This window comes from Mirounga leonina, unplaced genomic scaffold, assembly GCF_011800145.1.
Source record: "Mirounga leonina isolate KUSES-001 unplaced genomic scaffold, KU_Mleo_1.0 Mir_151, whole genome shotgun sequence".
NCBI classification, from domain to species: domain Eukaryota; kingdom Metazoa; phylum Chordata; class Mammalia; order Carnivora; family Phocidae; genus Mirounga; species Mirounga leonina.
In genome coordinates this window covers 687,128-704,654 of record NW_023270377.1, presented here as the reverse complement: position 1 = coordinate 704,654, position 17,527 = coordinate 687,128, and the positions used below count along the sequence as shown (strand labels likewise).

General features: G+C 45.9%; 1 protein-coding gene across 5 annotated transcripts in view; it reads left to right on the top strand.

Moving 5' to 3' along the window:
* Nucleotides 1–17,527, top strand: part of SNED1 (sushi, nidogen and EGF like domains 1) — an 83,863-nt gene that overhangs the window by 7,516 nt on the left and 58,820 nt on the right. The window lies entirely within an intron of this gene.

Genomic DNA, 17,527 nt, shown 5'->3' with positions numbered 1-17,527 from the left:
GTTTTATAAAGTACTACTGCACGTAGACAAATACTATAAAGCTGGTATTTCGCGAAGTGGCATTTGCCCTGCCCTGAAGGAGGAGGGGGCCCTGGTGGGGGATGGGCAGGGCCGCCACATGGATCCCCTCACCCCCCAGCTCCCCGCTCTGGGTCTGTGGCACCCAACCCTCCGGTCCAGCTTGCCCACTCCCCCAACCCCCACCGGATGTGCAGATGTTCTCATCTGGATGAAGAAAGCCCGGTGGGGTTCCTGTCCAGGTGAGAGCGCCTGCCGGCAGCCTGCTCACACAAGCGGGGGCCCCCACCGCCTTCTCGGCTGTGGTCCTGGCCCCAGCCCTGCCCTGGCAGGGAAACAGGGCCAGCTTGTTCTGCCTCCTTCCTGGACCCCTAGGCTCTAGGCCCACACCCCCAGGGCGGGGAGGGCAGCGGCAGTCTGGGATGGGGGCAGGCCGGAGGCCTCTGCACACGCCACACACAGTTGGGGGCTGGACTTGACTTCAAAGGAGGAGGAAAACTCAACGGTCTGCCTGCAGGAGCCACAGTGGGGAGCAAGCCAGCTAAGGGATGCGGGGAGGGCAGCACAGGCTGGTCCCACGGCAGGTGACCCATGCCACCTACAGCTCCAGCCCAAGCCCAGGGGCCCCCACTGCCTGGTCTCTGCCGCTCCCATCCACAGGTGCCTTTTCCACCTGTGACTTCTCACCCTTAACTCTTTGCCTAAACACATGCAGAAGAGGAGACCCATGAAATGTGCCGCAAAGGGACAAATGCAGCGCAAGCTTCAGTGGACCCACCAACAAGTTACAGCGGCCCCTAGCCCCTCCGTGGCCCTCATGATGACACCCTGGCCCCGCTTCGCTGCCCTCCCAGCACGCATCCCTAAGATCGTTTGCAAACTCTGTCTGATGGAAGCACGGGGAGTCCATTCTCTTGCACCTGCCTCCTTTGCCCCAGATTGTGTTTAGGGCCGCCCACCTGTGTTTGGGGTAGCATCTTAGTTCATCTCTGCTGTTTAATTATGTGAAGAGACAACAATTGCTTGACTGTGGTGGACATTTGGAGTTCCTAGTTTTAGACTCTTCTTAACAATGCTGTGTGTGAAAATTCCGGAACATGCATCTGGGTATCCTCAGTGCACATTTGTATGGAGTGAGACCGCCGGGCCGTGGGGTGCACCTGTCTTCAGCTGTAGTAGACCCGGCGGCCTGTGGGTGCTCCCGCCGCACCACCCCCCGGCCAGCACTTGGACCCGCCTGGTGGTTGTATACTGGCCTGTTAACATGGTTTTAACTTCCTTTTTTATCAGTGAGACTGAACACATCTTGTATGTGTTCGCCGACCATTGGATTTTCTTGTCCGTAGAGTTCTTCCCCTCTTGTCTGTGTTACCTTTTTCTGTTCATCTGTGGGAGTTCTTGACACACCCAGCTCACAAACACTGTAAATTTCTCTTCCCGTTCTGTGCCTTATTTCACTCTCTTTAATGGCATCGTTGGGTGAATAGACGTTCTTAATTTTAATATAATAAAATGTGTCCGTCTTTGTTTTTGTGGTTAGAGGGTTTTGTGCCTTATTTCAAAAATCACCCCCAAAAGTCAGGAGTATATTCTCCAACAGTGTTATTGCTGAATTGTTCTGTCATTCACAATGAGGTGTCGAACACACCTGGAGCTGGGCTCTGTGTGTGGCAGGAGAGCCAAAGTACAGGGTCCCGGCTCAGGAAAGAAGCGCGCTGCTCCACAGCGCCCCTGCTGTCTGAACAAGTGTCTTGCGTGGGGGTTGGCTCCCGGCTCTCCAGGGCGGGGGCATCATGGGCGATCTCCGGGTCTGTCACAGCAAGCCCATCTGTCCTGTTCTTCTCAGGAGGACCTCCGTCATTCTTGGCATTGCATTTTCGTATAAAATTTGGAATCGGCTTATCGAGTTACACGCATACACAGACACACACTTGTTGGGATATTTTTGAGACTGCATTGAATATATAGATGCATGTGCGAGAATGGGTATCTTTACAACACTGAGTCATGCAATCCAGGAACATTGTGTGCTTCTATGTTTATTGAGGTTGTCTTTAATGTTTCCAATCAAGTTTTAGAATTGATTTTAGAGAGGTCTTGTGCATCTTTTTTAAAATTTATTCTGAAGTACTTGATATTTTTATACTGTTGTTAATGGTGTCTTTAATTTCTACTTATTGCTGGTATGTAGATTCACAGTTGATTATTTTTACATTTTCTAATTTTATACTTAACAACCAAACCAAGCACCTTACTAGTTTTACTAAATTATCTGGGGTTCTTTCAGATTTTCTACAACCACGTTCATATTGCATGCAACTCACGGCAGCTGTGTTCCTCTCTGTCGAATCTTTTTACTTTTTGATTCATTTTTTTGCCTTGCTGTGTTAGCTCAGGTCTCCACTGCATTGTCTAGTGGAAATGGTGTTAGCAGGATCCTTATCTTGTTCCCAATCTCAAAAAGAAACTTCCATATTTCATCATTAAACACGACGTTTGTTCTTGTTTATTTTGAAGACACCCTTGATCAGATTAAGGGTGTTCCCTTATATTCCTAGTATTCTGAGAGTTTCTATCACAAGTGGATGTTGACTTTTATTAAATGCCATCTCTATATCTAGTAAGGTGATCATGTGATTTTCTCCCTTAATCTGTTAAATTGATTATTTAAACTGATTAAATTAATGGTTTTCTAATGGAAAGCCTAGCTTGTATTCCTCACAAAAATCCAACTTGGCGGGACGCCTGGGTGGCTCAGTCAGTTAAGTGTCTGCCTTCGGCTCAGGTCCTGATCCCAGAGTCCTGGGATCGAGTCGTGCGTCGGGCTCCCTGCTCAGCAGAGAGCCTGCTTCTCCCTCTGCCTGCCGCTCCCCCGTTTGTGCTCTCTCGCTCTGACAAATAAATGAATAAAATCTTTAAAAAAAAATCCAACTTCGGGGGGCACTTGGGTGGCTCAGTTGGTTGAGCATCTGACTCTTGGTTTCGGTTCAGGTCATGATCTCAGGGTCAGGAGACTGAGTCCCACCGCAGGGTCCATGCTCAGCGTGGCATCTTCTTAAGACCTTAAGACTCTTTCTCCCTCTCCCTCTGCCCCTCCCCCTGTTTATGCACTCTGTCTCACTCTCTCTCATTCTGTCTCTCTAAAATAAATAAATAAATCTTTTTAAAAAATCCAACTTGGTAGTGATGAATTGTTTCTCCTATTTATATATTGCTGGATTCAGTTTGCTAATCAGTTTGAAGATTGTGGCAACTTTTGGTGTCAGTGAGATTGGCCTGCTGTCCATCCAGGTACTGGCCTTGTTGATCTGAGTATCACGACTGTGTCAGTCTCGTGAAATGAGTTCCTCTAGTCAGAAGGGCTGATGTATTTCTGGAGTTTTTCCTTACATGTTTGCTGGAACTCACTGGTGGTGCCATCTGGAGCTAGAGTTTCCCTGGGAGAGTTTGTGCCAATTCGATGTCTTCAATAATTATACAAAAAAAATAGGTTTTCTCATTCTCCTCACATTTGGTAAGTTGTGTTTTTCTAGGAAAATTTCCAATTTATGTACAATTTTAAGGTCGTTATAACATGAAACTGTGGAGGTCTGGGATTTGCTGTGCCCTCCTCCCTGGCTCATGTTAGCCTGTTACGGATTTGGGGTTGCTGGCCGGAGACCCCGGACTCCTGGTTTGGAAGCACAGACACCGCACCTCGCGGCGCAGCAGGCAGCGAAGTCCAGTGTCTGCATCGGAGCCCCTTGCTCCCCAAGTCCCGCGGGGCACAGAGGGGCCCCCGCTGTGGGCATGTGTCACGGCCAAGAAACACTGAGCTTGGGGAAACCTGCCCTCTGTCCGCAAGGGACACAACACTCGATCCCTCAGGGCTGATCTCTGCAAACACAGCCCTGAGATACAGCCCCGGGAGAGCAGACCGAGCTTGCATTCTTGGCATTCCCAGCAAAAACACGCCAGGCACTCAGGACCCATGGCAGATTGCCTCTCCCCACAATCCACCTCCTCGGCCCCACGTGTTCTTGGCCAAACTCAAATTTTCACATGGCTCTGCCATTCCATCCGTCACTCCGATTAGTCAGACCGCAGAGGCCAGGACCAAATCGGTGTGATTGGGCTCACAATGCATTTAACTACGGTTACTACACGCCGGGCTCTGAGCAGCGACAGGATGTCCCACAGTGGGGACCTCTGCCTGGCCCCCAAGCCGCAGGTGCAGCCAGCCGCGCACCAGTCCCAGAGAGGCCAGGGGCTCTTATTTCAGCCAGGATGTCGCCTAAGGCCAGGCTATTGTCCATCGTGACCCCCACGAGGAGTTCAGACTGCCCTGCTAATCTCTGACGCCACCACCGATAATTACAGAGGCGGTAAATGGGCCAAATCGGTGACTCCCATTAGGGCGACCCTCTCACCCTGCTTTACCGGGAAGCTTCCGGGTCTCAGCACTGGAAGGCCCAGGAGCCCCCTTGGTCTCAGGCGGATGGGGATGGTTGACCCCCTCATCTCCACCCCCTTGGACGGACATTCCGTGGCTCACCCTCGCCCCACACACAGACATACGACCCGAGAGGCACAGACCCCTCGGGTTTGAGATTTGACACTGATGTGGATCTCTGCCACACGGTCCGACTGCGGTCTGTGGGCCGTGTCCCGGAACATTTGCTGCCGTGTTCACCACACAGAGCATAACCCAAGGCCTGGCGTGAACTCGTGTTGGAAAGACCGAAACGAGGCTGTGCCCTCTGTGTTTACACATTTTTGTGTCAGCAGAACCATTTGTGAATGGCTGTGTCCCGGGGCCTTTTCCATTTTTCTAGCGCACAAACAGGGATGCAAACCCAGCACAGGGCATGTGGTCCCCACAGGTGCTGCCTGGCACAGGGAGGCCACGGGGGATTTGCCAGGGGCTGGACCTAGGGGTGAAGAACCATCACGCTTCCCGATGCCCGAACCCCCAGGTCTGAGGTGGTCCCTGCCCAGTGCCGGGTGGGTCGCTCCCTCCACAGCGTGCCCGACCCTAGTGCTCACCTTCTCCCCACTTCCCTACTCACACACCGACCTCTCACCTGCAGGGTTCAGGAGCAAAAGCAACAGGGGCATTCGAGTGAAATTTATACAGACCCATTACAGCCCCCACTTTGGCCCCCGTGGACCACCAGAGATGACAGTGAACAGCATACTCAACCGAGTGACCCGTGTCTCCATGACTGAGGAGCGCGTTGGTCCAACAAGCAAATCCAGCTGGCTGAGCCAGAGTTTCGTTCGAACCCGGAGGCCCCTCTCGGCCGGGCTGCCCCTGGGGCTGGCCTGTGCTGTTCTTAGGGGACAGGGAGGTGCGCCGTCGTGCCCAGGAACAGTGCGGAATCCCCAGCGCTCAGCATAGGCCTACACGACCCTGTATCAGTCTCCTCCCTTTTGCCCTGGTCATTACCGAAGGGCAGCCCAGAGGAGGCGAATCCTGGCTGGGGACGGCCACATTCAGTGAGCAAGCTGCCTGGCCGGTACGCAGAGCGGGGCCACGGGCGGCAGAGGCAGAGGTCTCTGGGGTGGAGTCTGGGGAGGCTGATCCAGGGCTCGGCGATGCCAGGTGCCAGTGGACGGTGGAGAGCATGGAACGGTCACTGGACACTTGTACTACTGCGTGGTGGCCCGTGACACAGAGGGAGGGTCTCCACCAGGCACAAATGACCCAGAAAATCACTGTAGTGATGCAGTGGAGTGCTGGTCAGGCTGCAGTCAGCAGTATCAGCAGCTGGGCCTTGCAGGGGTCAGTGGTCCTTCCCAGCTCCCACGGGAGACAAGCCTGGGGGGCGGTGGGAGCTTCCGCACCAGCAACACCCAGGCCTTTCCTTCCGCCGGGTGCTGGTGGTGGCTGGGGTGCCATCTCTGGTATAAGGAGGGGTTCCCAGAGGCAGCATCTGCCTGGGAGAGGCCTCCACCAGTGGCCTGGTCCCCATCGGTCCCATCGGAGAATGCCCTCCCGTGGGCCCCTCCGAGAGTGACCCAGACTGCACCCAGTGGCCGCAGTGCGTGCCCAGGCTCGCAGGCCCCAAGCATGGGTTGTGCCCTTCCGGGAGGCAGACTGATGGCAGTTGGGAGCCGGCAGGCTTTTTCAGCATCGGCTTTCTGGCGGGAGGGCTGTCTCCATACTGAGCTCTGAGCGGCCGCGGGCAGGGTGAGCAGTGCCCCCCGTGCCCGGCAGACCGGCGGTCCACAAAGGACAGCCCAGGAACCCAGCCCAAGGTCTGTTTGCGTATGGCCCTTGAGCTAAGAATGTTGTTGATATTTTTAAAGGGCTATAAAAACAAAAACAAAAGAACAAAGAAGGGTATGTGATGGAGACCGTATGTGGTCCCCAGAGCCAAACATATTTATTATCTGGCCCTTCACGGAACAGTCTGCTGACCCTCAACTAGACCAAAGGTCAGTAAAAACCGGGCGTGTCTAGTCAAGAGTCCCTTCTCGGCCCAGAGCACTGGCCGACCTTTCCACAGGCTACCCCGTTGGAGCTGGGGCTGCTCCTGGGGCTGGGGCTCCTGGGGACGGCATCGGCCTCCAGCTAGGCTGGACCATCAGCAAACCAGGCAGGTTTCCAGGGGACGCTCAGGGGACCCTCTGTGACCGGAGGGCCCCCTGAGCCAACGGCTTTACTTGGGACACTGGAGTGAAAGATGAGGTCCCCCAAAAGGGTAGCTGCCATTTTTTACGTAAAACCAAGATGACTTAGTGTCTGTGCTGTTTCTATTTGGCCACCCACCCTGTTGGGCCCTTCCCTGGTTACTGGTCAAGTTCAAGTTGACCCACCCCAAATGGGGATATTGGGCCAGAGTCATAAGACCCCCATGCATCACCCTGGCTTCTGCAAGCTCTCCGCTGGGCCCTGCATCAAGCAGGGGGTGCTGCTGCCCTGGAGACGCCTCGCGGGCCTGGTGACTCCTGGACTCCCCCAGTTTCTGCAGAAGAGCCTGGAGGCAGGGCTGTGGTTCTCTCTTATCTCTCAAGTGCAGCAATCCCCAGAAGGAGAGGCCCCAACACTTCCCGGCAGAATGGCAGGCAACAATGACACACTCAGACCCCACCCACGAGGTCCCTTAAGCTTCCTGTCCCCACTGCAACCTTGTCTTCCCCTTACAGGAGCGCTGTGCATGAGTCAGGGGACCATGTTCTCTGCCTCGGGGGGCCCAAGGAGTGGGGTGGCATGCACAGGGGAGGCCACCCTCTTGTGGAGCCTTTAGCTCCAGGCTGATGCCCGCACCCCAGCCTTGCTCGCTCCCTCCCTCCTTCCACTTAGATGTAATTCACATACCATACAATTCACTCTTACAACTCAACGGCTTTTCATGTATTTAGAATCGTAATTCATCACCACAATTTTAGAACATTCTCCTTACCTCCAGAAGAAACCCTGTACCCCTCAGTTGTCATTCTCCAGCCCCCCAATTCTGCCCCGACCTAGGCAATCACTCATCTACTTTCTATTTCTATTAATTTGCCTATTCTGTACATTTCATATAAATGGAATCATATAGTTTATGGTGTCTGGTTTCTCTCACTTAAGGTAACATTTTCAAAGTTCATGCATGTTGTGGCGTGGATCAGTATTCCAGTCCTTTTTACGGATAACTAATATTCCACTTATCTTGACCCATTGATTAGTTCATGGACACAGGCATTGGCCCACTCTTTGGCTATTGTGAATAATGCTGTAGTGAACATTTGTGTGCAGGTTTCCTTGTGGACATGTTTTCGGTTCTCTCAGCTGTGTGTGGATATACCCCTACCATGGAATGGTAGATGCACAGAGTTATGCTCTGTTTAACCACCTGAGGACCTGCCAGACTTTTCCAAAGTGGCTGTACCATTTTATATGCCCCTAAGAGTGTATCCAGGCTCCGGTGTCTTTACATCCTCTCCAACACCTGTTATTGCCCATCTGTTTTCATTCCAGCCATCCTAGTGGGTATGACATGGTATCCAGCTACGGTTTTGGTTTGCATTTCCCTGATGGTTAATGATGCTGAGCATCTTTTCATGTTATTTGTATAGCTTTTTGAAGAAATGCCTATTCACTATTCAACTTTGCCCATTTTTTATTGTGTTATTTTTTTAGAAGAGTTTTAAGTTCACGGCAAAACTAAGAGGAAGATGCCGACATTCTCCATATACCCCATGTATTTTTTTAGAAGAGTTTTAAGTTCACGGCAAAACTAAGAGGAAGATACCGACATTCTCCATATACCCCATGTACCCCCACAGGCACAGCCTCCCAATTTTAACCTCCCCCACCAGAGTGGTACCTTCGTCACAATCAATGAACCTACATTAACACATCATAGTCGCCCAAAGTCCATTGTTCACATTAGGACTCACTCTTGGTGTCGTGCACTCTGTGGGTTTGGACAAATATATAGTGACATGTATCCATCCGTATGGTATCATACAGAGTATTTTCACTGCCCTAAAAATGCTCCGTGCTTCACCTGTTCCTCCCTCCCACCCTCCCTCCCTCTTCACCCCTGGCAACCACTGCTCTTTTTATTGTCTCCATGGTTTTGCCTTTTCCAGAACATCATATAGTGGACATCACAAAGTATACAGACTTTTCAGATTGGCTTCTTTCACTTATGCATTTAAGGTTCTTCCATGTCTTTTCATGACTTGAAAGCTCACTTCTTTTTAACACTGAGTAATACTGCATTGTCTGGATGTACCACAATTTATCCATTCACCTACTGAAGGACATCTTGCTTGTCTCTAAGTTTGGGCGATTATGAATGAAGTTGCTATAAGCATGTGTGTGCATGTTTTTGTATGGACATAAGTTTTCGACTCCCAGTTAAATACCAAGAAGTGCAATTGCTGGATCCTATGATAAGAGTATGTTTTATTTTGTGAGAAACTGTCCAACTGTCTTCCAAAGTGGCTGCCATTATGCATTCCCACCAGCAGTGAACGAGAGTTCCTGTTGTTCCACATCCTCAGCCACATTTGATGGAATCAGTGTTCTGGATTTTGGCCATTCTAAGAGGTGTATAGTGGTGTCTCATTATTTTTTTAATTTGGATTTCCCTGGTGACATATGATGTGGAGCATCTTTTCATGTGCTTATTTGCCATCTGTATATATTCTTTGGTGAGGTGTCTGCTAAGGTCTTTGGCCCATATTTTGATCAGGTTGTTTTGGTATTTTATTGTTGAGTTTTAAGTGTTCTTTGTATATTTTGGGACAACAGTCTTTATCAGATATGCCCTTAGCAAATATTTTCTCCTGTAAGTCCACTTTGTGACTTGTTTTCTCACTCTCTTGATTCTATCTTTCACAGGGCAGAAGTTTTTAATTTCAGTGAAGTCAAGCTAATCAGTTACTTCTTTCATGGATCATGCCTGTGGTGTTATATCTAAAAAGTCATCACCAAACCCAAGGTCATTTAGATTTCTCCTACGTAAACTTCTAGGAGTTTTGTGGCTTTGTGCCTTGCATTTAGGTCTATGATCCATTTTGAGTTAAATTTTGTGAGGAGTGTAAGGTCTGTGTCTAGAGTCGTGTGTGTGTGTGTGTGTGTGCCCCCAGTTGTGCCAGAATCATTTGTTGAGAAGGTGATCTTTGCTCCATTGTATTGCCCTTGTTCCTTTGTCAAAGACCAGTTGACTGTATTGATGGGGGTCTACTTCTGGGCTCTCTATTCTGATCCATTGGTCTATTTGTCTGTTCTATCACCAATGCCACACTGTCTTGATTACTGTAGCTTTCTAGTAAGTCCTGAAGTCAGGTAGTGTCAGTCCTCCAACTTTGTTCTCCTCCTTCAGTATTGTGTTGGCTATTCTGGGTCTTTTCCTCTCCATATAAACTTTAGAATCACTTGATTGATTTCCACAAGATAATTTGCTGTGTTTTTTTTTTTAAGATTTTATTTATTTATTTGACAGAGAGAGAGAGAGACAGCTAGAGAGGGAACACAAGCAGGGGGAGTGGGAGAGGGAGAAGCAGGCTCCCCGCTGAGCAGGGAGCCCGACATGGGGCTCGATCTCAGGACCCTGGGATCATGACCTGAGCTGAAGGCAGACGCTCAACGACTGAGCCACCCAGGCGCCCCAATAATTTGCTGTTATTTTGATTGGGACTGCATTGAATATATAGATCTAGTAGAACTGACATCTTGAAACATTGAGTCTCCTTATCCACAAACATGAAATATCTCTCCATTTATTTAGTTTTTCTTTGGTCTTTTCCACTAGAGTTCTATAGTTTTCCTCATATAGCTTTTGTACAGATTCCATTAAATGTATAGCTAAGTATTTCATTTTGGGTAGTACTAATGTAAATGGAATTGTTTTTAAGTTCAAATGCCCCTTCCTTGTTCATTGCTGGTGTTTAAGAAATTGATTTTTAGGAATTAATTGAGAATATCCCCATCTTAACAACAGTAACAGTGTTATGGCATCTGATTCATGAGCATGAGATGTTTTTCCATTTATTTAGATCTTCTTAATTTCTTTCAACAATATTTTATAGTTTTTAGTGTACAAGTCTTGCATCTCCTTGGTTAAATTTATGCATAAGTATTTTATTCTCTTTGATGCCATTGTAAATGGAATTGTTTTCTTGATTTCATTTTTGGATCATTCATTGTACTGTATAGAAATACAATTAATACTTATATATTTATCTTATATTCTGCAACTTGCTGAACTCACTGATTGCTTCAAATAGTTTTTTGGTGGATTCCTTGGGATTTTCTATATAATAGGTCATATCATCTGCAAACAGAGGCAGTTTCACTTTCTTTCTAGGGTGAATGCCATTTATTTAATTTTTCTGGGAGCCCCTTTCTGTTTGTTGCATACATGTCACCATAGCTTTCCCCCACAGTCCTCTGAGCCTTCACCCCTGCACCTGGCACCACCTTCCCCTAATGAACCAGGTAGGGTGGCAACTTGGGTGCCTGTAACCAACAGAGCTGTAAAAGTGTGAGTCCTTCCCCTCTCTCAAGTCCCCTGCCAGACTTGGCTTTTTTCTTAAAGCAGCTGAAGTCAGGATGGAGGAGGGAGCAAGGATCCGGGGACACCGCAGAAGACAGTGACTGCACCAATAAGCAAGGCTTTGCATTTGCCACTCACACAGCTCAACCAAATGGACTTTCAATGTTTCTGGTCCCCTCAAAACTCTAAATCCAAAACAAAACAAAACAAAATTCTAAATCCTCATTGCTGGAACCATTTCTTTCAGCTTTGAGAACCTTTTGACTCAGTCATCAAGGCCCTTCTGCTTTTTCATTGGGGCACTGAAGGGTCACTGCCCCCTTGTCATTATAACAACCAAAGCTCTGATCAGATGGCTTGTTTCAAGCCTACCTCTCACTGCTCAACTTTATTAACAGGTAAAACAGTGGGCATCCTCACCTCCCACCCCCTACTCCCCCAACACCCCCACTTGTAGAGAACATTATCTGCCTGGATCCTGGGGAGTCTTCTCAGTTTCCCCTGACCCAGTCCATGGAAGAAGTCATTACTCTGTTATGCTAACACCCTTTCCTCCTTTATTTCTTCTTAACCCAGTTTCAGTAAGCTGCATTTTTTCTAGAAATTTTTCCATTTCACCTAAAATTTTAAATTGATTGTTATTATAAAGGTATTTATAATATTACCTTATTATCTTTTTAACAATATTAAGGTATGAAGTCAATTTTCTTTTTTAGTACTGATATTGGCAATTGATACCTTCTCTTATTTACTTAACCAACTCCACCAGAAGTTTATCTATTTTACTAGTAGTTTAAAACAAACCAAGTTTTAGTTTTGCTGATTCTTTTTCAGTGTTTGTTTTCTAGTTCATTAATTGTGCTCTTGATTTTTTATTTTTCACTTCCCCTGGGTTTTTATTGTTGTTGTTGTTTGTTTACTGTATGTGGATTATTTACTAACTTTTTGGTTTATTCACTAAGTATACATACTAAAATAAGCAGGCAAGGCTACAAATTCTTCTTTAAGTTCTGCTTGCACCACACTCACAAGTTTTTGCTAAATAGCACTTTTGTTGTCTTTCAGTCCAAAGTTATTTATATTTCTTAATTTCCATACACATAGAAATTTCCTACCTTTTGCGGGTTAATGTTTTTAGGATATTTACACTGTGGCCAGAGAACAAACTCTATATTTTTTTGCAGTCACTTGGAATTTGTTGACACTTGCTACGTGGTCAGTATATGGTAAATTTTTAAAATAATATTCTATTTGTGTTATCTATTAGGTCACTTATTATTTACATTGCTCAAATTTTCTGTATTCTGGCAGATTATTTTGTCTGCCTAGTCTATTTTACTAGAGAAGGTATGTTAAAATGCTCCACTATGATTATGAATTGACCTATTTCTTTTTGTCAGTTTTTCACTTACATATGTTGAGACCTTGTTATTAGATATATAAAAATGCAAAATTATTATATCTTCCTTTATTATTATGAGGTGGCCCTCTTTGTCTCTGGCTGTACTTTTTGCCTTATGATCTGTTTTGTCTGATAATAATGTAACTATAAACTATAGGTTTTCTTTGGTTAGCATTTGGATAGTATATATTTTAACCAGAACATCTAATTCATTTTCATTTAATGCGTGACTGATGGAGTTGTGTTTCAATCTACTATCTTCTGTGCTAATGGTTCCACTTACTTTATATTCCCTTCTCTCTCCTTCTTGCCATCTTATATGTCAAGTATTTTAATCATTCAGTCACATCCCCTCTATCAGTTAGGACTATATATATACACTGTTTCTATTCTTTTGGTGATTATCCTAGGTAGTACAATACTCATTTTTACTTATCAATATTCACTTATAAGTTAACCAAATGCCTTTATCCTTTTCCTGGAAAATACAGTGAGCTTGGAACACTTTAATACTCTCCCAATTTATAGGATATTATCATGAATTTTTAATTCTACAGATTTTTTTTTTTACACAATTCCACAGTTTTATTTATATTATTTCTTTATATGGTCAGTGTTCATTTAGATTTATTCTCATACCTTCTGCTTTAATCTGTTCTGGCTGCTATAACAAAAATGCCATAGACTGGGTGGTTTAACCAACATTTATTTCTCACAGTTCTGGAGTGGGAAGTCCAAGCTCAAGGGGCTGGCAGATTTAGTGTCTGGTGAAGAACCACTTCCTGGTTAATAGACAGCCATCTTCTTGCTGTCTCCTCACACATCAGAAGGAAAGAGGGAGCTCTCTGGGCTCTCTTTTATAATCTCCTCCACGAGGGCTCCAACCTCATGACCTAATCTCCTCCCACAGGCCCCGCCTCCTAATGCCATCACAGTAGGGGGTCAGGTTTCAACATAAGAAGTTTGGGCAGACACAGACATTCAGTCCATAGCACCTTCTTTGCCCTTTTTTCCTTCTCGCATCTCTGACTTTACATTTCCCTTTGATTTGAATTTCTTTCATGTGGGTCTGCTATTTAGTTATTATTTACTTATTTATTATTTATCTGAATTACCTTTATTTTGCCTTCAGTAATAAAGGATATTTTGTCTGGGTATAAGATTATGTTAGCAGTTATTTTCTTTCAGCACATTAAAGATATGATCCCACTGTTTTCTAGTTCCCATCATTTGTTGTGAGAAATCAACTGTCACTCTACCTGTAGGGCCCTTGATGGTAATGTATATGTTTTCGCCTTTTACAGTTGTCTCCTTGTCGTTCATTTTCTGCATTTCTAGCAGTCATTTGTTGTTGCTTTACTTCTTTTTTTTCCAGCTAGGGAATCACTGGGACTGTTGCATATGTGGCCTGGTGTCTCCAATAGGTTCTAGAAATTCTCATCCATTGCCTTTGTAGCTCCTTACCCTCTGGTACTCCAAACCATCATTTATTTGATCATCCTACCGCTTCACGTAAGTCTTATTTTTCTTCTCTGCTCTCCATCTTTCTGTCTCTGTTCTAAATTCCAGATAGTTTCTTCTGACCTATGTTCTAGTTCTAGTTCACTTGTTCTTTCTTCAGTTGCTTCAAATCTGCTCTTAAATCCATCTACTTAGTTTTTAATTTGTTATTTACTTAGTTTAAGTACTAGAATTTCTATTTAGTTCTTTAAAATGGCTTTTTAAAAGGTAATTTCCACCCTGATGATTTTTTTTATCTCAGCCCTTTTTAAAACAGTATTTATTTAAAGTAATCTCTGCACCCAACGTGGGGCTCGAATTCATGACCCTGAGATCAGGAGTCACATGCTCTACTGACTGATCCAGCTAGGTGGCCCCCCAGCCCTTTTTTAAATCAATTTTTTGTATTATGGATAATACACATAATATAAAATTTACCATCTTAACCACTTTTAAGTGTACAGTTCAGTGGTATTAAGGACATTCATATTGTGCAGTCATCACCACCTTCCACCTCCAGACTCTTTTTGTCTTGTAAATGTGAAATTCTGTCCCCATCAGAGGCTCCCACTTTCCCCCTCTCCCCCCACCCCTGGCCACCTCCATTCTACTTTCTTTGAATTTGACTACTCTAGATCCCTCATATAAGTGAAATCATAGCATTTGTCTTTTTGTAACTGGCTTTCACTAAGCGTAATGTCCTCAAGGTTCATCCATCTTGTAGCACATGTCAGAATTTCCTTCCTTTTTAAGGCTGAATCATATTCCATTGTATAGACAGACCACATTTGCTTACTCATTCATGCACTGGTGGAACTTGGGTTGCTTCCATCTTTAGGCTGTCATGCATAATGCTGCTATGAATATGGGTGTACAAATATCTTCTGGAGGTCCTGCTTTCAATTATTTGGGGTATTGTGGATGAATTGTGTGCCACCCAAAATTCATCTGTTGAATTCCTACACCCGCAATGTGATTGTATTTGGAGATAGAGCTTTTATGGAGGTAATTCAAGTTATATGAGGTTGTATGAGTGGGGTCCTAATCTGATGATAAGAGGGAGAAACACCAGAGAGCTCTCTCCCTCCTCATGTGCACACAGAGGAAAAGCCATGTGGTGAGACAGCATGGAGGAAGCCACCTACAAGCCAGGAAGAGAGGCCTCACTAGAAACCAACTCTGATGGCCCCTTCACCTTGCATGTCTAGCTCCAGAACTACAAGAAAACACATTTCTGTTGTTTAAGCCACTCAGTCTGATATTTTGTTATGGCAGCCCTAGCAGACTAATACAGAAATAGAATTTCTGGATCAGGGGTGGGAGGATGGGTTAGCCTGGTGGTGGGTATTGAGGAGGGCACGTTCTGCATGGAGCACTGGGTGTTATGCACAAACAATGAATCATGGATCACCACATCAAAAACTAATGATGTAATGTATGGTGATTAACATAAGAATAAAAAAAAAGAATTTCTGGATCATATGGTAATTCTATTTGCAACTTTTTGAGAAAATGCCAACTGTTCTCCACAGTGACTGTGCCATTTTACATTTCCACCAGCAGGGCACAAGGGTTCCAGTTTTTCCATATCCTTGCCCACACTTGATCTTTTCTATTTTTTTGATAGTAGCCATCCTGATGGGTGTGAGGTGGTAGCTCATCATGGCTTGGGTTTGCATTTCCCTAATAATTAGTTATGTTGAACACCTTTTCTTGGGCTTATTGGCCATTTGTATATCTTCTTTGGAGAAATGTTTATTGAAGTCTTTTGCCCATTTTTTAACCAGGTTGTTTTTGTTGTTGTTGTTGAGTCGTAGGAGTTCTCTATATCTTTAGGATATTAATCCCTTATTAGATATATGGTTTGCAAATATTTTCTCCCATTCTGTGGGTTGCCTTTTTACTCTGCTGATAGTGTCTTTTGATGCAAAAAGTACTTTTAATTTTGATGAACTCCAGTTTGTCTTTTTTTTTTCTGTTGTCTGTGCCTTTGGTGTCATATCCAAGAAATCATTGCCAAAGCCAATGTCATGAAGCTTTTATCCTATGTTTTCATGTTTAGGTCTTCTATCCATTTTGAGTTAATTTTTGTATATGGTGTTAGGTGGGAGTCCAACTTCATTCTTCTGCATGTGGGTACCCATTTTTCCCAGCACCATGTGTTGGAAAACCTGTCCTACCTCGATTGCTCTAGGCACCCTTGATGACAGTCATTTGACCCTATATGTGATGGTCTGTTTCTGGGCACCCTATTCTATTCTATTGTCTATCTTTCTATCTTTATGCCAGTGCCACACTGCTTTGACTGCTATAGCTTTGCAGTGAGTTTTGAAAGCAGGAAGTCTAAGTTCTCCCACTTTGTTCTTCTTTTCCAAGATTGTTTTGGCTGTTCTCTTGACAAAATTTAAAGTTTGCATTTTCTTGGAACACAGTAAACTTAGCTATTTTATAGTCTTTGATAATTCTGATGTCTGAAGTTTCTCTCATTTCTGCTTATTCTTCTTAGTGGTGTCTTGCTTCCTTGGGTGCCCGATTATCTTTGACTGTGTCCTGTGTTTTGTATTGGAAAAATTATTTATATGAACAGCTTGAGGCCTAAGAAGATGCCATCTTCTGCCAGAGAGGGTTTTCTTTGCTTCTGCCTGGAACCGTGGAATGCTACCCATCGGGAGCCACCTTAAACCAAGTCCAGGTTTGAGGGGCCCTGCATTGCTCAGGTGAGGGGACAGCAGAGTGTGAGGCTGCACAAGGACTGTGTACTTCAAGTTCACCCCGCTTAATGTGGGGGCTTATCCCCACCACTCAGTGAGCTCTGAGCTTCGACGTTTCTCTCCCTTTCCCTCGACAAGGTTACTAAAACTGCAGATCTCCTTTGCAGCTGTTGCTTGTGAATTTGCAGATGCACTCACAGGGAAAGGAGCTTTGAGTGCCAGGCTCACCTCCAGTCCTTCCCTGTCCTCAATTTGGAATCGAAACACTGAAACTCCCTCACTTGCTTGTTTGCTCTTTTGTGTCTTTCCGAAGAGAGGTGTGTTTATCTGTCTTTTGTATTGGTCTGGATTACAGAGCCGGCTCTCACCTAAAGGGGAAGTCCAGAGGGTCTTTTCTAAAAGCACAGTTCTGACCACAATCTTACCAGGAGCTAATCATGGCAGTCTGGAGCCCAGCTCTGTGACCATTAATTCATTCAAGGCTGTCCAGCATCCTGGAGGCAAGAACTAGTGTTATCCCCAACTCATGGGTAAAAATCCAGAGCACAGAGAAGCAAGGCTAACCTGCCTCATGGTTGCACAGCTAACTGAGTGGCAGGATCAGCCTTGGAGCCAGTTGTGTCTTACTACAGAGATGTTGCTCCCCCTCTTCTGCTCAGGAGCCTTCTGGGGCTCCCCACTGTCTGGCGTCCTGAGCACAGACCACCCCCAACCCAGCCATCAAGGCCCTTCCAGGCTCCCCTGGCCGCACTGGCTCCTGCCCATCCCCAGCTCTCCTCCCCAGCACTACCTGCCCACCCTTCCTCACGTGCCTCCGACTCACCTGCCACACCTGGCTCGGAGGCTGGCACTCTGCTGTGCCCTCCCAAGGTCCCTGATTAAAGTGGGATCCAGGGCCCTGGGCACCCCATTTGCCCAAA